General features: G+C 42.8%; 1 long non-coding RNA gene across 1 annotated transcript; it reads left to right on the top strand.

Annotated features, from left to right (window-relative positions):
* Nucleotides 1-16,264: 16,264 nt before the first annotated feature.
* On the top strand, nucleotides 16,265-21,565 carry LOC139801889 (uncharacterized). Its single transcript, XR_011728381.1, has 3 exons — nucleotides 16,265-16,467; nucleotides 18,928-19,237; nucleotides 20,191-21,565. It is a non-coding gene; the product is annotated as an uncharacterized lncRNA (long non-coding RNA).
* Nucleotides 21,566-23,662: the final 2,097 nt, after the last annotated feature.

Below are 23,662 nucleotides of genomic sequence, written 5' to 3'. Positions count from 1 at the left end.
GAAGAGAACGTGCTTGTTGAGGTGTCAACCTTCTACCAAGTGCTCATTAATTGAAAAATATTCCAAGTGGACACTGAAGGACAGACCAAGCCCCATGCTGGGGGGTCCAGGCACTCGTAAAATGTGCAGATTGCAGCCCTGGTAGAAGGAGGAGGAATAATTTCATGGGAAGAGAGGTTGTTCCTGACAATGTGCAGCCACGGGAAGGCTCGAGGCGGGGAGCTGGGCAGCCCAGGGACCTTTCACTCCAGCGTCTGCAGTCACTCAACTTCTTTCCTCTCGGGGTTGGGCTGGGGGATTTATTGCCCCTTTTGGCTTTTCAACAGCATCTGCTACATCATCTAAAATGAACTCTTCAAGAATTGGAAGCTAATCTTTGCCTAAGCTACGTGCCACGATACGCTGTGACCTTCCTGATGGATACTTAGGAAAACTTGCCTTAAAAGCAGAGGGCAAAAAGCAGGGTTTAAAGATTTACTGGGACATTTACAAGTGTGATAACGTTTTTTCAGCCTGTTTTCTTTTATGGTAAATCATTTTTTTTATTGCCCCAGGAAACCTGGGAGATGATGACCAGAAGTTGAATATTTTTGGCTTTGTCACTGGAAAATCAGACCCAAAGCCTTTCAGCTATGAATGGAAGGAAATTTAAAGCACACAACAACCTGAGGTAAGCAGTAAAAACACTTGCTCTGGTTGTCCAAATAAAACCAAAAAATGCCTAGAAGTAAACAAAAGATGTATTTTGTAGGCCACTGAAAAAGCCTTTTTTTTTTTTTTTTTTTTTTTGGTCCCTTTTGATCTGGAAGAATTTTTTTGAATTTTTTCCAAAGAAAGTAGTGAGGTCAAAAATTGATTTTTTTTTTTCTTCATTAATAAATATGAATGTTTGGAGAACAGCCAAGTACTCATGATTTGTTTGATTTGAAAAATTTCAGCCAGCTGTACCTATGAAACTGGAAACCAGGTAAAAATTGCCCTGATCTGGGTTTGGTTTTTTTTTTTTTGACACTGAAAAGTCAACCAAGGTTCATCAGAATGCTTTTTGAGTTTCCAACTCACAGTCCTAGACCTCCTAGACTCATCCTGGATAACAAAATCATAGGGAACTGTGTGGACTCAGCTGAGTTTCACTTTCATTTTTGCATCTAAACCTGAAATCCTGAGTTACATCTCATTTGAACCAAAAGCAATCTGAGATTTATGCAAAAGAGTTTCTTGGATAATTGATTCCAAAAAACCAAGTTGCACAGAAATGAAGTTGTGGTTGTATCAAAGTTATCAGTTTTCTCATTGGACATTCACCAGAAAATCAACCTGACTCCTGATACAGTGCTAGATACTTTCTGGAGCAATTATTTCATGTTTAATTCTTCCAAATCTTCATCCTGAGGAAAAGCTGATCAATAAAGCTCAGGGAACAGTAGTTTTATTAAACAAAGCTTTAATTTTTTCAAGTTTAGAGGAAAAAAAAATAGTTATATCTACTCCTTCTTTCCCTACTAGTAGCTTCAGAAAATTCCTTGGGGGTCACATTCTTCTGCTCTGTGTTAGCAGCACTTCCAGTGGTTAATTCCTGATCTGAGTAGGACAAGCATTAAGCAAGATGAATTAGGTGCATAAAAATAGCTGAATAATAGAATGAAATCAGTTTCCAGGCTCAGTTGGGTTGGAGATGTGTGGGGGTCTTTTTCAATACTCATAGTCTTGCAATTACAATTTGAATAGTGGGGTCCCAAAGCCCCAGCTGACTTCAAGACCCCCACTGGAGAGTTCACCTGCAGCAAGAAATAATTGCTATTTTAGATATGCTACAAACCAAAAGCAAAGACACCCAGTCTGTTTTTTCAGGCCAATCTACACCTATGCAGTAGTTTTCCTGGCATCTGAACCATCTCATGCAGCACAGGCCACTGAATTCCTGCCAGGAGTGATAAACACATCCCATTTTTCTTTCCTTATCTGTTTGCATTTTGCTAATATCACCTCTCATCCCCTTCTGCCCACTTCCAGGGGCTTTTATCAGCAGACAGCACAGAAACCCTGCCCAAGCAATGTGTCTGCAACTTTGGTGTGGGAAATTTTCTCACCCCTGCTGCTTTCTGAGCACATAGGACATGATTTAGATGAGTGGTGATATGGGGATTGATTACAGAAGTTTAATTAAGATCAAGCATGGCCCTGGTAAAGCATGAGGATGGAGGATGATCTGGCTTCTTGAGACTCTGATTACAAGAGATTCATCAAAATATATTGCCACTGAAACTGAGAAAAACCTTCCTTTGGCTTGCTGGGAGGAGGTTTAACATGAGTTGAAAGCCCCATGCTAATATTTGCTGAAGCATTGATGTTCATTGCTAAACAGGCTGCATGTGTTACACTAAAAATGTAAAATCAAGAGAGGAAAGACTAACTTGCCATGGGCTATTACTGGTTTTCAGTCCAGGTCCATTTGTTTTGGTTCTTTTTTATGTTTATGTGTGCCTCAGGAAAAAGGAAAAAAAATAGTTTATGTGTTTTGTTGTATCACATCTCTAATCAAATTGGAAAGGTTTTGGGTAATCCCTAGAAATAAATTTAAATGAATAAACCTTTTTTATGTAATCACCTCTACTTTATGTTCTGGGTGGAAGGAGGGAATTTGTCATCAGTACTTCTTTATTTAGTGTGCAAAATTAATTTGATAAATGCAGCAGTTTCAAATAGGAGAGGTTCCCAAGCTTAAGGCAAGCTATGAAGTCTATACATCATTCATAGTTATATATATATGTGAAGAATACAAATTTTTAATGCTACAGATGCCATAGAGCTCAGGTGGGAATAAGAACAGTTTAAAATAGTTCACTCTAGACAGAAGCCCAGCTCAATAATGTTTGCTACAAACGTGGGAGTTGCTGAGGGAGAAGCCAATATTGCATTCCTCAGGTCTAGGGCAGAAAAAGTGGAGGAGTTAAGATGAAGTACAGATTTTCCTCTAATCAAATCCAGAAGATGTGCTGTAAACCTTATTCTAAGAGATCCGCTAAGGCTGCAGCATGAATATGACAGGCAGGCAAAATTGTGGATTTGATCATTTAAAAACCTGTGGATTCCTGGGGTTTTGGCTACGTTCAGGACTCTGAGAAAAGACAGGCTGAAAATTGCTGAGGGGTGTTACCAAACCCAGTTGCCAAAGGCTTAGTCTGCCCCAGTAATACAGAGAGCAGCTGGTTGAGCTAAGTCCCAGTTAATTACCTTTTCATTTCTGCAGTCACTCCGTAGTTTGTTTAGGGCAAGGTGGACTGGAGGGTTTGGTGCCCAAATCGTTGCATTTATTCATTTGCTACAGAAAAGTTGGGAAATAAAGGCCTCATTATTGTACATATTTTTTCATTTAATTCGTTATGGGCATATTACAAAATGGCTTTGTAATTTGGGTAATCATGCACAAATGTTGGGTTTTGCTGCAGCATATTCAGATCAAATACTTGTTTGGCTGAAGCTGGCAGGCAGTGCTGGTGCAAGCCCAGCTCACTGAGGGTGTAGAGGTGATTGATTTATGGCTCCCATAAATCGTCCAGAGCCAGATCCTGATGTCTTTTCACACTCTGAATGGGGTAAAACTTTCAGCCCCTTTGATACAAAAGGCATTTTAGACAGAGAGGGGAAAATGTCAGAAAGAACATGGGGACCAAAGTGCAACCTATGCTCATTTGTCTGAGGAAAAAGTTGAAGATCAGGCACATCTTTTTCCTCCCACTCAATGGGATCACTGTAGGACTCCTTCATAAAGCAAAGTTTTCAAAACCATAAAGTTTTCAAGTCCTTTGTTCCATCTACTTTATATAAAAATCCCATAGTAGGTCTCAGGGTAACAGCAAAGTATGACAGACAGTCTAAACTTCCACTGGTCAGCACGATCACTGTAGATTATTTTAAATAATCGCTCTTTTTCTTTGTAATTTTTTTTATACAATACCAAGCTACAATCTCCTATGGTGCCAGCCTTGTTGTAACTCTGCAGCACATCTAAAATCAGCATTTAGGGAATGTTTAAGCTGTAAAGTCAAGCTTTGAGACGATTAGGAAGTGCTTGGATCCAGAGTACTCAAGCAACCTTAAATTGGCCCCATTCTATAAAGCCTTTAAATATCCAATTGCTCCAAGTTCATGCCCCTTCCAACTACTGTGAAAAGAAAGAGGCAAGACCTGCAAAAAACTAGTCCATTTCTAGGCACAGCCTGGATTCATTCCTGTTGTTTTTTCCATCCAAGGCTTTGAATGAAGCAGGAGGTTGTATGGAAAAAACACAGTGTGATCATGTAATTAACATTTCCTTGTGTGGAACCACAGCCACTGGGGTGAGCAGATGGAAGAGGGTTCACACCTCTGCTTTCTCACCTTGTGGCAAATGAGCCCACCCCTCTCTCTCAGAAAAAAAATCTTGGCAGGTTGATATGAATTTATTTTGCCTTAGTGATGAGTTGTGATGGGAGAGTGAAGAGTCACTTGAAAATCTGATAGTCCATTGAGAATTTCCATCTCTTACCCATTTTAATCTTTCCCCTGTTACTTCCCTCATTAAAATCAAGCTTGAGCTCCTTTAAAAAAACAAGGCTCTCTTCTTCAAAGCATACAGATGCTCTTCCTTTTACCTTTTCTAGTCTACACTGAGATGTAGACCACCAAATATAATACCACTCCCCAGATTTGGACCCACTTGTCCAAATCATCAGCTGCTTCTCCAGCCCTTGCCTTTTGCATCCCTTATTTTAGCTGGAATTTTAAAACCAAACCAAAACCCCACAAAACCCCTTGCTTTGCTCTGTTTTGTTCTCAACAACTTCTTCTTCTAGCTGGGCTGGTGAGGAGGTCTTGTCTAGCCCTTCCAATACCTGACCTGACATCTGTTTTCTGAAGGACTTAAAGCAATAATCTGCCCAATGAATGATCCAGCTGGCTTCACAGTCTTACATTCTGGATTAAATTGTAACAGAGAGGAAAGACATACTTGTGGGTTTGACATCAGCATGGAGGCAGAAAATACCATTTACTGTGAGCTGTTCCAGTGTGACTTTGTTTAGGAAACCATGCAGGTCATTGTAAGAAGATGACTGTTTTACACTTCCATCTTTTCTGTGTTCTTCAGAATCCTTCAACTCCCCAGAGAAGACAAAAATATGCAGAATAGAGTAAGATGCTTCTTGTGATACATCTAACTATAAGCCTTGATAATTCCAGGCTAGGGCTGTGGAAGAAATGACCAGACTTTATTCACTTTATGTTGTGAAGTTTTTTTTAAGTATGTTTGCAGCTGACTTTCCTACTGCTGCACTCCCTTTGCCTGCAATATTTTGGCTCTCACAGCCTGGGTAGGTTCAACATAGCCACGAGGGGTTTGGAAGACCTCACAAGGAAGACCTCCTACAGTCAGTGATAAATGCTGTCCCTTCAGTGAGGAAATAGCCTCTTAGCTGTGAGTAGGTATTGCATCAGTGTCCCAGGAGAGGGATCTGCTCTTGGAAGGGTCTGCTTTCCTTGAGCTCTCAAGATCTTGACCATTCTTTAACCAAAAAGCTTTATGTGAGCGTTGTGCCTGTTCACTCCAATATCCTGTCAACATCTGAAGGTGTTTCTAGCCAGAGCAGGGACCTTATTTCCAAAGCTGAATGTTCTTTACAGAGAAAGGCTTACTCATTTCCCTTAAATCAGAAATTATATTTTAAAAAAGAAATGGCTTGAGCCATCTAGAGCTTTAAATGTCAGAACTCCAACTGGAGCACAGCTCACTGGCCTCTGGTGTTAATATATTGTTCCAGTGACAAACCCAACCCATGAAGTGGGTTGACCAGCTTCCAGTTGATTAAAGGTGTTCTCCAGAAGAACAGTCTAATATGGAGTTGACAAAGGCATGGAAACTATGTCTGCTTCCAGTAAAACTCCTTGCCTCCTTGCCAGGCACAGAATTAAAAAGATCTGCCTTCAAACTCCAGGCCGTGAACTCGCTTCATGTTTTAGTGTCGCCGTTCTCCTTACCTCCATGTTCCAGCCATTGCTAAGAAATTAACAGAATATCATCTGCCTGCAAACCCAGGATGTTCTTTGACTTTTTTTCTTCTTTCTTCCCCCATCCCAGTAGCAGCACATCAGCCTGATCTGGGCTGCAGGCTGCCTCTCTTCTTTTATGTTGGTCCAGCAAACCCCAAAGGCACGAACCGAAAAATGATTTGGCCAGAGGTGTTGCTGGGTCCTCTGTAGCCATCCCTAATTGCTCTGCATCTTGGCCTGACCTTTGTAAAATTCTTAGAAGAAGGTGGACCAACTGAACTTGGTTATTGCTTTCTGATGACAGTGCTGAAGGTGATGATGGCCCTGGAGTGCAGCTCATCGTGTTGGATTGATTTAGCGCATGTTCTGTGCCCTGTGGTCTGGGATTCATTCCCTGCATTGCAATGTGCTTTTTGGGCTCACACTCCAGCAGTGACTTTCAAATACTCATTTCTCTTCAGCCCATACTTTTATTACACTGAGTGGGTCTGTATATAGCTCTAGACTGCTGCAAATTTCCAAGGGCTGCATCCCAACAAGTATCACTTTCCAGTTTCATTCCCCTCAAGAAATTCTGTCAACAGCTTCTCCCACTTCCATTAATCTTGTGTTTTACCATCTCAGAGCCTCCCATTCTCTCAACTCCCTTAAAGATGTGACCAGTGTTTCTCCTTGAGTGCTGACAATTGCTTTCTCATCCTGATGTGGAGCTGCTCTCCCTGCTAAGAACCACATGCAGCTTCCAGTAATACCTATTCATCAGTAAAGGAGGTAGTGAGCCAGGTCTGGATTTCCACGCTGAGGTACTGATGTATTTTACATACCTTTCCTTTCTCAAAAGGGATTTTTCTGTCTCTGAACACTAAATATGAGAAGCATTTTTCAAATTCTTTGACAGAATGCTTTTAACATATCAGCAGGGCCAATAAATCTTCTCCATTCATTCTCTCCACTTTTATTCGCAGTGAAGTATTGATCAGGAACAAGCAGGGATTGTCAGGACAGTTCTCAAATGGAAGTGATGTATGGTTGCTACCAGTACACCAAGACCAACAGCTTTGCTTGGAGCTGTGGGACTCAAGGATTTTCTCTCAGAAACAAAGAAACCCAGAGAGACAACATTCAGCCACACCAGACCACAAACCTCTCAGACCTCTCCACTGCATTCAGTTTTCAACTTTGTTTTCCTTCACCCCCTCTTTCCCTGTGGTTTTGTTTTCTTTTTTTTTTTTTTTTTTTGAGTAGCACAACCTTTTCTCTCTCCAAAGTGCAAGAAATTGATGGGGTCAGAGTGCCTGATTTCAAGCAGGGATGGGATGACATAAGGTACAGTAATATTGGTGCCAAAGGGAATCCCTTTACCTTCTGCCAGTGCTTCAGGCTTGGAAAACCCAAGGGTTCATCCCTGTGTTGTTATACATCCATTTTCTTTGTGCCACTGCATGGTTGGGAGCTGCCTCTGGAGGAAGTAACCCTCTGGGGATTAGGAAAGTGATCAGAAAATAATGAAATTTATAGAAAAACCCAAATATAATTCACAAGGAATCCAGGAGGGTTGCAGGAGAAGAGGTCAGAGGAGCAAAGGGAAGGGACAGCTATCTGTTCAGTCTAAATGTCAGAAGTTCTGTCAAGTGTCCTGGGTTGTGAAAAGTCCTCTCAGACACTGGTAAGAGGTCTCTGAATCAGGGCTGTTAAACCAACCAGTGCCATAGAGGATTATCCTGAATTAGCAAAAAAACATGACCTAACCAACTTTCCATTTCAAGTTTCCATGAGTCTGTAAATCTGTGACTTTTTTTTTTTTTTTTCTCCGTTGCTCTTTATATGAAAAAGTTTCTCCATGCCCTGTTTTTTTGTGTTTTGTTGCTTTGGGGTTTGTTTGTCTGATCATTAGAATTCTTCCTCAAAATTCTGGTGACATGTTGTGCTTTTTGTCAGCCTTGGCAAGGACACAGAGCCAGTGCCTGTGACCCACCAAGGGGAATGGAATGTCAAAATGTAGCTGTGGCTCAAGAAGTCAGTGAAGTTTGGTGTGGGGAGTCTATTTTTAGTGGCTAAAGATTGTTCCAAGGTTAAAGGAAAATACAATCCTGGGGAGAAGGTGGAGGGAATATTTGCCCTCCCTGGAGGGAATCCAAGAGGGTTGCAGAAGAAGAGGTCAGAGGAGCAAAGGGAGGGGAGAGCTATCTGTGACACAGCTGTTTTTGAAAACAAAGGGGGGAAAAAAAAAAAATCAGTTGGATGGTAATCCCTTACATCGTATCCCACTGAAGCATTTTTCAGAGTGGTGGAATGGAACAAATGTACAGTCATATTTAAGGCATTGGACCACCTACATCTTAACAGATCTGCAAATTGACGTTAATGAAGCCATTTATGTTTGAAAAAAAAAAAATGGAAATTCAGCTGGAAAAATAGAATGAGTGCTGAAACACTGGCTTACTTGTTCAAACCAATTTTCTAAAGCAGGATTTCATATGTTTGCTGGAGAAAAGAGCAGAAAAGACAAAGTAGTGTAAGGAAGATGTATCTCAGGCAATGCTTTCCTCCAGCATGTTTCTGACCAATGTAGTGAGACCTTAGGTGGTACCAATGACAAATCCTTCCATGCACAAAAAGAGAAACAGCAGTTTATTTTTTATTTTTTGGCAAAAAAATGAACAAATGGGCAGTGTAGAACCTTTTTTGGAGACATTTACTGGAGATGAAAATTGCTAATGCAGCAAGATCTATTCACTTTAAATTAGTGATGCCTGAACTGGGAAAATATTCTGATTTTATTCTGATTTTTTTTTTCTCTAAAGGCACTTGCAAACTACGTAAATCCTGTATGGTTTTCTCTTGGATGTATTTTAAAAAATAAAACTATTTAACTATACTAAATAGTATAGTTACTTGACCAGACACTCAAACTGTACTATTTAAAGTATACTAGAAGCACTTTTTCTTCTGGGACTATTGTATTTACTCATTTTTTTTTAAAAAAAGATAACTTGAAAGTTAAAGCAGGAAAAGGCACAGGAGCTTCCTAATTTTTCTACATTTTACTTCCCTCTGAAGACCTGCAAGCTTTCTCCAAGGGAATGGGTGGTGGATGATGAAGCTACACATAAAACCAAACCAGCTTGTGTTATCCAGGGTGTGCACAAGTCAAACTGCTTTTTACACGGGTTAAGAACGTGCTCAGAATTATTTCTTTTCACCTGCCAATCCCCAAAGTCTTGGATGTGTGTCTGAGGCTTTCAAAGGTTGTCCTCTGAATTTTGAGGATTTGAGCAGAAAGCCAATATTGTTCATTTGAGGGCTATTTTTAATGGCTGCACACACAGAGAGCTCTCTAGAGTTGCCATAAATATCCTGTTTGCTTTCTTTGTTTCCCTTTCATTTAGCTCCCTTGGTATCAAGCAGATTATTCTTTCTAAAATGTTTTATTATATCCCTGCTGCTCCCTTCAGAGGAGGGAATCAGGGAAACGCATTTGCAGGGTGGGGGGAGAAAGGGGGGGAATTCTATTTGTTCAGCAATGAGTGACTTTTAAAAATAGTTAAATCCATTTAGAACAAACTTGCAGCAGCAAACGCTCACCTTTGGACAGGGATCAAGAATGGAAACTCTCAGACCAGAAGGAATTCGCACAGGATGTAATGAGGGATAAAAAAAAAAAAAAAAAAAAAAAAAGGAAAAAAAAATGCGAGAGGGTCTGAGGGGTGCCAGGACTGAAATAAAGCCAGGTCACCCCCAGCTGCCAGGCAATGTGCTGCCTTTTCTCCTTCTCACGAAGCACAGAAACGTTTTAACATTTCTCTGAGAGTGGGAAGTGCAAATCCAAGAGCCCACAAGGATTAATTTCCCTGCCCGAGCAGGGTTTAAGCTGTGCTTAAACAATGAGGCTCTACCCTGAGGTCCTTCAGTGCATCACACACAAAGCCATATGCAGGCATTTGAGTGCCTGCAGAGCCTTTTCTGCTTGAAAACCTGTGATATTGGGCTCATTAAGATGAAACAAGGGGAAATCAGGTCCTCCTTTCTCTCTGCTCTCTTCTTGCCTTCCTTTCTGCTGGGTGTCAGAGAAGCAGATTGTATTCACCCAGCCACTGCTGAAGTTCATCTGCATCTTCCTTCTTTTTGTTTTTTTTTGTTTGTTTGTTTGTTTTTCAAATATTTGGCTCTCAAGTTCAAGCTCCTGAAAGAGAGAAATTCTCCTAGTGTGGAGAAGCACTTAGGCACTGGAGTAGAGGGTTATTTTATTCTATATTTAGTTTACTTTATCTTATTTATTTTACTTTACCTTATTTATTTTATTTTAAATTTATGTAATGTTATATTTATTTCATTTTATTTGGTATTTCATTTTATTTCTTTTATAAAGCAGTGATGAACTTTCCCTTTGCCCATTCTCCAGGCTATGTCTGGGCTCAGGGGACTGTGCTCGCCACCCTTCCTTGCACTGGGGGGTGCAGACCCTGCCCTCACCAGGGGGGCTTCACACGAGCATCCCTGACAAGCTGGGAAAATACCTTCTAGCAGCTCCTCTCACTTAGTAAAACCCAGGGTGTGAATTGCAGGCACATGTGGGAGATCCTACAGACTCTGGGGACACAGAATTTCTCCTGTTCTCCCACCACCACTATCCCAAACCCTTGGCAAGTCCTTCCCTTTGCCATCCTGGCAGGAGCAGCAGCCCCTCCTTGGGTGCTGCTCTCCCTCTCATCATCCCACGTGCTGCTGGGGACTTGCAGGTGGTGACAAGGGATAAAGGGAGCAGCCCCAGCTTCCTATGACAGTTCATAATCTTTGGTGCATGACCATCAATTTTAAAAATTGTAAAATCACATGTAATTCTGCTGAAGTCAGGCTTGTTACACCACTGTAAAAAACAGGAATCTCTTGGTGTCCCAGGTTCCTCAATAAGATTCACAAAAGTAAATTCCATTAGTATGTGTAGAAATGTGTCTTTCTCATAATGATATGACTAAAAACTTTTGTATTTGAGAGCAATAGCAGAGAGCCCCCTCAAAAGCCAGATATTGATAGCTTGCTCCATGTTTAAAGATGTCAACAGAGTACAATGGTTCTCAGCATCCCTATTAGTTATCTTTAGTAAGAGAGAAGAAGATTTAAAGTAAGGGAATGAGGTTTGCAATATAACAAGATAAAGGCATCTCCTGCAGCCTAGAGGATTTCTTTAATCTTATTTTTAGAGAAAAGCTGAGGAGCTTTTGCAAAACCACCTTGTTTGGATCCAGTTTCTTTTTTATCTCAGCCATGAAAGTTTAGAGTCGAAAGAGGAAACAGATAAAAGTTTTGAGCAAACTGAGGTGGATTCATCTTGGATTCATCCTCTGCACGAGTGGCCAAGACAGGGATTTGCAGAGAGGAGGTGGGTGATGGTCACATTGCCCCAACCATTGTAGGTACTCAAAGATCTCAGCATCTCTGAGGGAGAGCCAGCAATTTCCCCCCTGCAGAAAGGTTCAGCAGCAAAGGAAAAGCACGACACAAAGTCATGGCAGTGTCAGATGTTTGTGCTCCTTGGGGATGGATAGCACCTGCCTCCCCTGAGGAAAATTGAGGAGAATTGGAGATGCCTTTGTAGCATGTCCTGCCTTTTTAGGTTAAAGGACTTCTGGTCTGGCCTTTTGCTTGTGGGTATCCTGTTCCCCCTGCCCAGCAGGTGCTGAGGTATGCTGAATTAAGATGATATATTCTCTGGACAGGTGGAGAAGAGAATCATTTCTCCAGACAGGAGGAAAGGGGAAAGAAAAAAACCTGGTTAGAAAGTTTATCCTATGCTACAGAAAAAAAACACATCATTAGAGACCCGGGATTTCTCCATTTGTTATTATATATGTTTTCTAATTATAGGTTCTCTAATTTTGATGTATAATTGCAAGTTTAGCTTGTGTTCTCAATACAGTGTGTTGGCAAAGCAGAGGTTTGTGGGTCCCAATGGTAATCACAAGGATTTGCACACCCTCCTTCATCCAGGATGGGCAGGCAAGGAAAGAATGACATTGCTTGAATGTTTTCTGCCTCTAAATCTGAGGAATCTCCACCCCCAGGGCTCATAAAATACGATTCCATTGCTGCCTTTACCATGATGCCTGCTAAGAGAGGTGGTTCTTGGAGGTCTGGCTGTTCATATCCTACCTGGGAGAGGGTGAAAGAGGGGGTAGGGAAGGAAGAAAAAAGGGGAAAAAACCTCAGGATAGTTTGACCTTGGTGTTTTATGGCTTCAGAGGCCAAGGACCCAGGCAGTGGTTTCAGACCTGGCTTAAAACATCTCCATCAGCTGCTCTGATTCCTGGCCTGAATGTCCTCAGGAAAGGAGGTGATGAAACAGCTGCTTCTGACCTTGGATGGTAGGAGATGCTGGATCCTGGGATGGTTCCTTAATGTTTAAGGCATTTTCTGCCTTAAAATCTGAAGATTCCCTGAGGGCTGGAGGAGTTAAGTGGGGAAGATCCGTGCTACTCCAAGAGAGCCAGCTGGCCAAACAGGAGCTTTTCTGACACACCAAATGTCTTGGTCCTTCTCAGTGAGACCTTCACGTTGGGTACCAACAGGAGATGCCCTACAATCTCCATGCCAACAGAAATTTTTCTCACTCTGCAGTCCCCACAAGGAAGCCTGAGAGATGCTCACCAGAGTCCACCCATCACACGTGGAGGTGAAAATTCCCACCTTAGGTACATCACCCCACCAGTGGTAACCATCCCTGACAAACCAGGAGCATCCACAGGGCAAAACAAACCTTCTGACTTCTCATTGTTGCTGGTGGTGGCTCTCAGTAAGATCTGGGCAGCTCGTGGTGTGTTTACACACTGTGGGAGAGTAAAAACACCCCCCATGCCCCCTCCCCTCCAAAGCCATTAGCGGGCTGAGGAGTCAGCAGATGAACTGGAGTGGTTAAACTCATTAACATCAGGTTAACTCCCATTGTGAAGCTCCTGGCTCGACATCAGAGGGCAATAAAACACCAAGAGCAACACGATGACTGTTATGATCAGGAAATTTGGGACATGTGTCATTAGAGGGAACAAACAGGGCAGCAGAGGTGTCTGGCAGCGATGCTGCTGAGTGTTCGCTGCCATTCGCTCCCCTTCCATCTTCCTCTTGTGCCCTTTATCAGCTTCCTCTGCTCTTGGGTGCAAACAAAGTCTGGCTCTTACCTGAGGGTCAGAGAGATGAGAGACAGTGTTAGACAGGATATTCCCAGCATTTTCAATGCTTCCTCTTGGGTACGTTGTGACTGTCTGACTGACACGGCCAAGCGAAAGCGCGGCGGGTTCCCGCGGGACCCCGTGGGGCCATAAAACTCACAAACATAATAATAACAAAGCCATAAATTCTGACCTGTGGTACAGTCCGAGTCGAATAACAGCTCCCCAGCTGTGGAATAGGTGCCCTTGTTGTGTGAAGGTGGCAGACCCGGGGCTAAAGTTCACCTCGTATTTGTCAGGTTGTGTAGAGCCAGGACTGTTTAATGAGCTCAAAGCAGCCAAAAGCCCCAGCAGCAGGACAGATGCCCAGCCATGTTTTCAGCCTGTTATGATTTACAGATTAAGCCTGTACAGATTTCAGCCTGTTAGTTTACAGATTAGGCTTAAAAAAATACCTGATGTAGGACAGATAAGGGAGCCGGGGCAACAAGTGGTGGAGATCCTGTTGCAAAGGATGGGCTCATCCCCTTCAAAACATCCAGGATCTTTTTAGCTTCAGAGTTTTACCCAGTGCCTCGCTGTCTTCAGGGCCTGAGGGATGGATGCAGTCCAGGAGGAGGGTTGGAAGAGCCCCTGTGTCTTTTTGCTTCTTTCTGAAGTGATTTTCTACCAGTCACAGCCTTGCAGCCCCAGAATCATGAAAGATACTAGGAAAGCTTCAGACTTTATAAAGAGGCAGGGAAGACCACTGGAGGAATATCAGGGATGCCTGACAGAGCTGAGAGTTTGTTCAGATCCTTCCCAACAGAGAAGAAACAAAGTCTGTACACATGGAAAAGCCCCCAGTAGCCCCTCTCTGCCTCTGAGGTGCTCTTGGCTGGGCTGGTGGCAGGGAGATGCCCACAGGAGAGGTTGATTAGAGAGCTTGGTAGCATCAGCCATCCTCAGGAGTGGATTTTCCAGGGAAAAAGGACACGGGAGACTTCTTCTTCATCCCCCCATCTCCTCTGTCAGACTGGGATCGTGTCCACCTCAAGTTTCAGTGACAAGTGGGAGCGGGCTGCTCGCCATCCGGAGAAGGAAGGAGGAGATGATTTGTTTTTGTGTGTGTTTTTCTTTCCATGTCTGCTACTTGGAAGGAAACATGTCTGCTTTTAGAGAACAATGCTGCCCAGGGCCGTGGGAGTCAGTTACTGATGTGTGCGAATCCTAACCCAGAGCCTGTTCCCAGGCCATCCTTCGGCAGCTGCTTACATGCTAAAAATCAGGGATGCTCCAGGGCTGCTTGAACACCCCCAAAACCCCCAAATTCCAGCCTGTGCTCCTGTCTCTAATTCCTCCTCTCTTTGTTACCCCAAATGTTTTCCTCTGACTTCCCTTACAGCTTTTTCTTCTCTGCTTCCCCATCTGATGGACTAATGAGGACAATAAAATAGGGATGGAGCAGCCACCAGATTTTTTTCCTTTGACATGGAGCTCTTGGAGGGAGTCTAGAGGAGAGACACAAAGATGGTCTGAAGGGTGGAGCATCTCTCCTAGGAAGACAGGCTGAAAGAGTTGGGATTTTTCAGCCTGGAAAAGAGAAGGCTCCAGGGAGAGCTGTACCTGAAGGGCCTACAGGAAAGCTGGGGCATGGAGTGATAGGATGAGATGTCTTTAAACTGGAAGAAGGGAGATTTAGATGAGAGATTAGGAAGAAATTCTTCACTGTGAGGGTGGTGAGACACTGACTGGGGTTGCCCAGAGAAGCTGTGGCTGCCCCATCCCTGGCAGTGTCTCAGGTCAGGTTGGATGGGGCTTGGAGCATCCTGGGCTGTGGGAGGTGTCCTTGCCCATGGCAGGGGGGTGGAACTGGATGAGCTTTAAGGTCCCTTTCCATCCAAACCATTCTGTGACTCCTCTGCAACCAAGCACAGCTCAGCCAGATCTCACCTTGAGAAAACACGGTGCTCTCAAAGGTTCTAAAATTCCTACCACACTTCCCATATTTCTATATGGATCACATCAAGTAGTGTCCATCACCCTTCTCCAGATCCTGCCTTTGGTAGCAGGTGGCTCTCCACATGTTGCTGGAGTGATATTGAGCTCCCACCAGCCAGGTCACGTTTTGGGCTGGTGCTCTTCAGATGTTGAATTTTGCAGTGAAGCAATCTGGGCTGCAGCCTTCTAACTCCGTGGGTAATGAGTGCTTTGCTGCAGCTCAGGGCTGCAAAACACAGTTTTAAGGATTTCATCCAGCTCTCCAAGCAGCTCCTCTGGCTGTAATTTTCATCTAAGCCTGAGCAAAGCAGAACTGGGAGAGCAGGAGGTGTTTCAGAGGACTCTTTACTAAATACAATGAAACTGGAGGTGAAGGGGAGTGAAAAGATATCTTTAGCAGAGTTTAGGGCACTACCCATAATCTCCAGGCAAGGAATGAGTCAAGAAAATACATTCCAGCACCACTTACCAGGCATTTGATGCATTTTATGGCATTTTTCATCACCTCAGAGCTGGCCCTCTGAACCCAGCTGTGCCCAGGGCTGGGAGACACTGCAGAGGGAGGCTGCCTCCTCTCCCAGCAAACTAAAAACCCTTCTGGGATCCCTCAGGGTGAACCTTGAGCTCACCTTTAACAGAAACCATGGCACTGAATGGGAATGCAGAGCCAGGGAATGCTGAAACAAGGCTCCTTAACATTACCCCTCATCTTCACCCTGCCACCCGCCTGCCCCAGCCCGACTGTTGCGGTGTTGAATGGGAGCTTAGTCTGAAGGATAAACACATCCATCACAAAGCTGCTTGGCATAGGCTGGTGCTGGCACTCTCATCCCTTCCATGAAACCCCTTTTGAGGATTTTCTGTCCGGAGACCTCATCTCTGCTCCAGTTTCCATTCCCCAACCTGATTTTTTCCAGCGCTCCCCAAACCTTAATCCCGCAATTTACCCAGAGCACGGAGGGAAGTGGGAGAACAAGGGGCACTTTAACCCCTATTTTAAAAGCTGTAATTCCCTCCTGGTTTTGTATATTTAGTTTGGGCACAGTTCTGAAACAAAAGGTACAAAGAAGCCAAGTTGTTGGGGCAGGGGGAGGGAAGAAAGTTGGTTTGATTTTGAGCCCCTTGGAAGATCATTAAAATTTCATAACAGGCAGAAGGGGAAAAAAAAAAAAAAAAAAAAAAAGTTGTTTGCTCATAAGGTCTCTAGTGTTTAAAGAGCTAGAAACAAAACTGCCAGGGCAGAATATTCCAGTTTGTCCCATGGAATAGGGAGGAATGGCCCCAGACTTAATTACAAGTAAGTTGTGCATGGAGAGAGGGGGGAAAGCTGAGGAAATCTGATGTCTAAGGACGTCTTTTTGCTGGAGCGTAAGCAGTTTGCCTGCTCCTTTGTTTGTGGGGGTTGTTGTATTTTTTTTTATAACATGATCTGCCTCAGTTGTAACAAATTGGATGCGGGATGGATGGGGAGAATTTTTCTCCTGAAATTGGGTTCAGCTTAAAGCAAAACCCGGGAAGAAGGAGAGAGGAGGGGGGGGAAATGTGAAGCTTGTTTGGGGAGTTTACTGAGCTGAAAGCCAACGTGTGGGGTTTCAGTGGTGGTCTTGCTGCTTCTTGCCTTGTGAGTTTTTATCCACTGAACATGCAACATGAGAGAGATTTTTACAAAAGCAGGGAAACGATATCTCATTAATATTTCTACCTAGGAAGAAAAAAAAAAAAAAAAAAAGAATAATAACATTAGTGGTTATAAAGCAGCAGGGAGATGATGATGAATGCGAGGCTGTGCATGAAAGCTATACAAGGCTGTATAGTTTTCAAAAAATATGTGCTATTTCTGGGGTTTAGCTTCACTCCTTAAAAATACATTAGCATTGAAATGGAATTTAAAAAACTGAAAAACAACGTTGGCAAAATATTTCTCAGAAACACAGGACTTGAAAAACAGTATTGGTCGTAAATCATTGGACACGTTAACAGCTACAATACAGAAATTGAAGATTGTAAAAAAGCCTTCTCAGTACATTATACAAATTATACAAAATAACAGTAGCAGCCAGTGTGTTATAGTGATACGACCACTAGCAAAGGTTTTATTTTAGTGGCGAGGTTGTAGATATCAATTTCATTTTAAAATCACTGCTTAGGGCTTAAAAAAATAATTAACGGTGAAAGCCTTTTTCTATTTTACAGCACATTGATGAAAGGTAGAAACTTACTCCATTGCATTTTATTTCAAACCTCTTTTTAGTTGTCTATAATTTGTACATTACTTTATATATTGGCATATTTCTTACAGTAAGTTATATATTTTTTTCTTTAAAAAACCCAAGAAAAAACAAACAAAAAAAAAGCCCCAAAGCAAGCAAACAAAAAAATAAATTAAAAAAAAAACCAGAAAAAGCTATTTTATTTACAGTTTTCTGTAGTTAAAATGATTATGAGGTAACCCTCAGGCTGAACGCATAGAAAACACGTGGAATTATTTCTTTAAAAAGCATAGTATTTTCTTGTTGTTTAATGAGTATAATACATTACTCTTTATCTGTGCATACTAATATTTACTTCAAACCCATAAGAATGACTTCATAGTTAGGGGGACCATTTTTAAAGGTATGTATCTAAATTTAAAGCCAAGTCTTATTATCTCTTGTGGGATTCCTGCTCCTAAAATCATTAAGTGAATGAAGTTGCTCTTCTGTTCTGAAATGTTCATCCCACAAGGAGATTTAATTTTTTTCTATGAGGATAGAGATTTCTCAGGTTTTTTTTTTTTTCATCTCTTGAGAACATATCAGCTTTCCTACTTTTCAACTTTCACCTACATGAAAATACAAATAAAACACTTGGACTAATTCTGTAGATTGCACATATGTAAAAACTTATTGTTTTTTTAAGGAGTTTCCCAGTTAGGAGGCTGCTCCAAGCCGTGCTGAAGTTAATGACTCATTTCTATCTGTTGTAAAGGGATTTGGATCTGAACACTGGACTCCTTACAAATTGGAGGCTGTCCTTTCAGAAGAACATGAATTTTATAATTTTGCAAATTCAGGAATAGTTTAGACTACACTTGGAGAGTGTAGCTTGGTCTGATAATGATATTTTCCTCCATGTGCTTTGGACTTATCACTGGCTTTGTGGCTAACACAGCACGTGGCAGGTTATTCCTCACCCATGTGTTAATAAATCACTGTGCTTTGGCATAACGTTTGCAAAGTAAAACATCAGGAATTTTAAAAGCTGAACTTTGATTTGATTATTTTTCAAAAGCAGGCAACGAGGTGACTTACCTAGGAGTTAATTCCACAATCCAGTAATTAACAGAAGAACCCGAAATCTCATTACCTTTATTAGAAAACGGAGAACTCTGAGGGGAATTCTGGAGTGAAGAAAAGCTCAAATGCTTTTGCATCCTTTTCTCTGATGCTTTTATACTTTTTATTCCTTGCCATGGCTTTGCACGGGTCTCCTCACAAAGCTTGCATTGGGAGCAGGGAGGGAGGAGGGTCTGAAAGGGGTTAGCTCAGACTAAACACAGCATGGAAACAAGGACTATGTTGTCACATCAGGCTTGCTCAACACTTAAAAGCTGACTTGGGTCTCCATGTCCTGCCATAATGCAAATGAGAATGTTCTTGCTGGGAACATGTCATTCCTGTGAAGGTTCAGTGCTGTCATGCAAGCCTCGTGGGAGCAGCCTGCAGCAAGTCCTCCTGATTTAAGAGCTATTACTGATGCTGCTATTATTACTTTACAGGGGTACAGAGGGGATGCACAACCTCAGTTCTCAACCTTATTTCTGCATGGAATGAAGCAAAGTGGCAAGGGTCCCAGCTAGATACATTGGTTGCCTTAGTTTGGAGAGATAAGTATGGGGTTCACTCCCAGAAGCAACCTCCTGATCATTTTTTCAGGGAGAAAGCTTTAAAAACACAACTCCTGGTTAAATGCCCAAACCCAGAATCAGTGGGTGCACTTACTTACTCCAAGGATGTTTATCAGCTCAGAAATCTTCTGCATTTTGGAGACCTGGCCAGCTGGGGATAGCAAAGATGGGCACAAATCAGGTGAGCCCCCCCAAACAAGTCATTTGCAGAGAAGGTTGAAGATCAAGCTTTATATGGGATAAGGGAAAAGTCAGATTCTCTTTAATTTCTTTTCTTTCTATGGGTTAATGCGGGCGTGTTTCACAGGTTCCCAGTGGCAAAGAGTGCAATTAGGGGCCAGAAATGTCAGGGCCAAGTGTGATGGACCATTCCCAATGGCATTCCCAGTACAAATGACTTCCCACTCAGCTCCCACCCCAGCCCAGAAATCTTTGCTGGCTCAGGGATGCAGTTTGCAACCTCTCTGCTCCAACACTACTAAGTAAAGACCTTTTTATCTCGGGGTTTTCAGAGTCAGAAGAAAACAATCTCTAGCCATAAAAAAAAACCCCACATCTTTCAGTAGCTCTGCTGAGGGCATACGAGCCCAAGGCTTCAGGGTGGCATGGCAAGTGCTTACTGAAGGTTTGGAGCCCCAGATTTGTCCTTTTTCTTCCCTTTGTCTGTTACACTTGATCCTGACACAACCAGTCATATCGTGTTGTTCTTTCGTGAGGGCGGCAACTCAGAAAATGCCAAATATCTGATTTATTTGTGGTTAAGAAAACAGTCCCCAGCATGAGCCGAAAGCTTCTCTCCTTTTTATTACAGTACCTGCCAAAATCCTGAAACTCTCAGAATTTTTTCCTCAGGGCTGGCATTGTTACTGCAGCTCCAGCAGCTCTGGAGGGGTTGAGGCTCCTTGTCCTCGTGTGTGCCCAAGCACAGCCCCTGCATGCAGGAGAGGCAGGAGAAGGGATGGGCATGCAGCAGATAAATGAGGTTGTAATAAGCTGGGGAACAGGTATAAAAATCTAAATTTGGCTGAGAAAAATCCTGCCTTTTCCTTCTCCTGGGGTAGGCTTTTGCTTTTGACAGTTTGCTGAAAGGGCCTCCATTGTGTGTTACTTAACACGTCTGTGGATTTATTGCAGGATGATGCTTTCTGCTTTGTATCTGAGTGGCACAAGAAGAAGATGAGGAAAAAGTATTCAGCCCAGATCTCTGACTCCACGTTGCATCCAAATGTGGTAAAACCCTGAAATGCACTGACGTAGGAGAGCCCTGCTTGTCCCAGCCTGATCCTGAATGACACTGACACCCACTGACTTTTCCCTGTAACAGATGCTTAGGGAAAAAGGAGACAAATTGAATAAACAGTGGAAAAAAAGCAGGCTTATTTCCAGACACATCTTTTCAATGCAGGACACGTGCAGAGATTGAATACAACATTGATTCCTCGTGTGTACAAGTCCACTTGTACACTTTATCACCCTACTTTATCACTCTGACTTTATCACCCTACTGCCTGCCTGATGGAGAATAAGGAGAGAGGAGAAGAATAAAGCTCAGGCAGTAACAAAGCTCAAACCCCACCTTCTCAAACTCCATAAAAGAGCCAGGAGAGGTGGTGCACCACTGAGAGGTATTTTCCTGGATGGTTATCCCACCTGGACCCTTCCACTGCCTGCTGGACCCCCTCTTGGTGCCAGCCAGGAGCAGTGTAGATGGGGACACTGGTGACAGCCTGAGCCTCTTGCCCTCCCCACCCTGCACTTGCACTGGAAGGCAATGGCTGTGTTATCCTCCAGCACAGGCATTTTTTTGGGTGGTCAGCAGGCTGCCCACCATAGGGTGTCCATGTCCCTAATGCCTTCCCCTGCCCTTTACTTTATTTAGCCCTTTGCAGCAAGGCCTTTATGAAATGGTGCTCTCAACAAGAACACAAAATAGCTCATGATGTGCCTCAAACTGTGAGAAAAGAGCATTCAATCCTCCCCAAACACAGACCTGCTCACTTCAAAGGGGACAATATTTAGATAGCAATCAGCATCACATTTTATTCCCCCTTTTGGCCCATCGTGGGTGTTGGTTTGGCCACACTTTCTGCCCATCAGGAAAATCTGACTTGAGGGGTGAGCAGGGTCTGAGCAGTGATCCCAAGCAATGCCTGGATCCCAGGGAGCATCCCAAGGGTTTGGCTCCTAAGGGGCTGCAAGCCCTGCCAGCCCAGTGCTGGGGATTTGCTCCTGACTCCTTTTCTTGCAAACCACCAAGCTCGGGCAGGGCCTTTGGTGATGAAGGTTTCTGTAGTGTTTTCCACTACATTTTCTAAATGAGCACTTTCTCCTGTGTCAGTGAACAAAGAAACATCCTTCCTGTCCCCGGGATGGGGAAATAGGAGCAAACAATCAAATTGCAGCCTGAAAGTGAGATCTACAACCCCCAGGAGGCACAAGATATCCCTCTTGCTGACTTCAACGTCTCTGCCTGGTGAGAACAAAATTTCTTAAGTTCTCAGATGCTGCGATAAAGAAATATTTAATAAAGAATCAGATTAAAGCCGAATGTTGCTTGTATTTTTTTTTTTCCCTTAGGTTGGCATCCGTAGCTTCTCGTGCTGTTATTTTTGAAACAGCTTTATTAACTTATTACGAAAGCGGGCATTCGTTATGCAGTAAATTTAAGCTTCAGAGTCAATGGATGTTTTGTGGCCTGGGAAAAAGTAAACAGAAACTGAAAAAGTCACTTATTCCTATTCTTGTTCTGGCCCAACAAGAATTAAGATCAGATGTGTAAAGAGTGAAATTCCTTGAAGGAAATGCATCTCCTTTGTTAGTGATTGTTAGCTCCAACGCCAGAGCCTCAGATGATGTAACAGCCAGACGTCTGCAGACTTTAAGAACAATTGTAATTTATTTCCAGGAATAAGAGGAAATTACTTTCTACTTCTCTCCCCACATCACTCATCCTAGCTGGGAAAGAAGCTTTCCAAGGCATTTCAGCGGTCACTAATGCTATAGATCTATAGATCCCTCTTCTCCACAGCCAGATTGGGATCCAAAATCAATGCTAGGAGAAATGGCAAAGAATTCTTCATGTGAGAATGGAGGCTGCTGAGAACATGCAGCTGATAGTACTGAATTAGTTGGGGGCTATTGATGAAGGCTGACTGAGATGAGGTGCTCCAAATCCCTCTGGAAGTACCTGGCTGTGTGATAAAACATCCAGTAAAATTCAGGGTGGATAAATGGCAAGTGATGTACATGAGGGTCCTGGAAGTCCTCTACATTAACACAGTTAGGCTTTAAATAATCATTGAGGACAGTGAGAGCTAGAACAGAGAATCCTATAAAACTTGTTATCCTATGAAACAGAACCTAGCTGCAGCTCTCAAAAAGCACAGTGAATGTTAGAAATTATTAAGAAAGAAATGAAGGATATAATAATAAGGGAAAAAAAAAATGCTATTATAAATTTTAGGTGCATCTTCACCTGACATACCTGAAATGTTCCAGCTTCCAAAGGAAGGAGTGGAACTGGGACAGGCTTAGAGGAGGACATCAAAGGTGATTAAATGCTTCAGTGTGAGAGTGACTGAATGGACTGGGTTTCTCCAGCCAAAAAAGAGATGACTGAAAGGATATGATGGTGCTCTCAGGAATTATGAGTGACAAGGACAGAAAAGCAAGCAGATGTTTGCTTTTTTTTTTCTTTTTTTCTTTTGATACAAAACCTCAAAAGCATGAAATCAAGCTGGTAGCTGGCAGTCTAAACTGGGAGGGAGGAATGCTTCTTGACTCAGTCAGCTTGTGGAACTCCTTGCTAGGGGATATTGGGAGTGAAAAAAAAGCCCATTGGAGGTTTTTAAAATCCACCCAGGTTTTGCATTAAAAAGAAAGATTCCATGTGTGGTTCAGAAAGTGCCTGAGCCAGAAATCTCTGTAGGTTGGGCAAGTATTTGGGAGGAATTATCACTGCAGAATCAATCTGCATTTATACACTTTGCTGGGCTCTCCCCAGGGCTGCAGGTAGGTGGTTATTTTGTCCTGCTAAAGCTGCTCAGATCTTCCTCTTGTGAGCCTAGACTTCCAAGTGATAAGTAATCCCAGACAAATGCATTCCTTATGTTGTCTCTTAAATCTAATAGTAATGTTCACTATTAAGTCAGGTGATGACAAGCCAACACTTGGTGGCCTCAGGTCTTGGATTTCTCCTTTCCTGGTTTCCTTTCCAATGGGCTAAGATGACCCAGAGCTTCCCACAGGGGTTGTGAGGACATTTCTGCATGGATGGACATCAATGCCCTGTGCCAGACTTGATCCCACATCCCTGTGGCAGAGTAACCAAGGGATAAGGGGATTTGGGAAATGCAGAGCAGGACATGAAGAAGGCTGATATGGTGTTTACACTCATTTTGGGTTTGTATCTCAGTATCACAGGAGCAGTGGTTGGATCCGTCTGGTCAAGGAGATATACCCAGATTTTCTCCTCCTATTAAACTATTCTGATGTGCTGATACAGCAGCTGGAGCTCAGAGCCTTCTAGCAGGGAGGAAAGCTAGTTTAAAAACATTTATTTTGGCTCTACAATTGCAGAAGACCTCTGTAAGAGGTATTGACACCC

The sequence above is a fragment of the Heliangelus exortis genome, chromosome 13 (assembly GCF_036169615.1).
Source record: "Heliangelus exortis chromosome 13, bHelExo1.hap1, whole genome shotgun sequence".
Classification (NCBI taxonomy): Eukaryota; Metazoa; Chordata; class Aves; order Apodiformes; family Trochilidae; genus Heliangelus; species Heliangelus exortis.
This window is presented reverse-complemented; position numbering and strand designations above follow the sequence as displayed.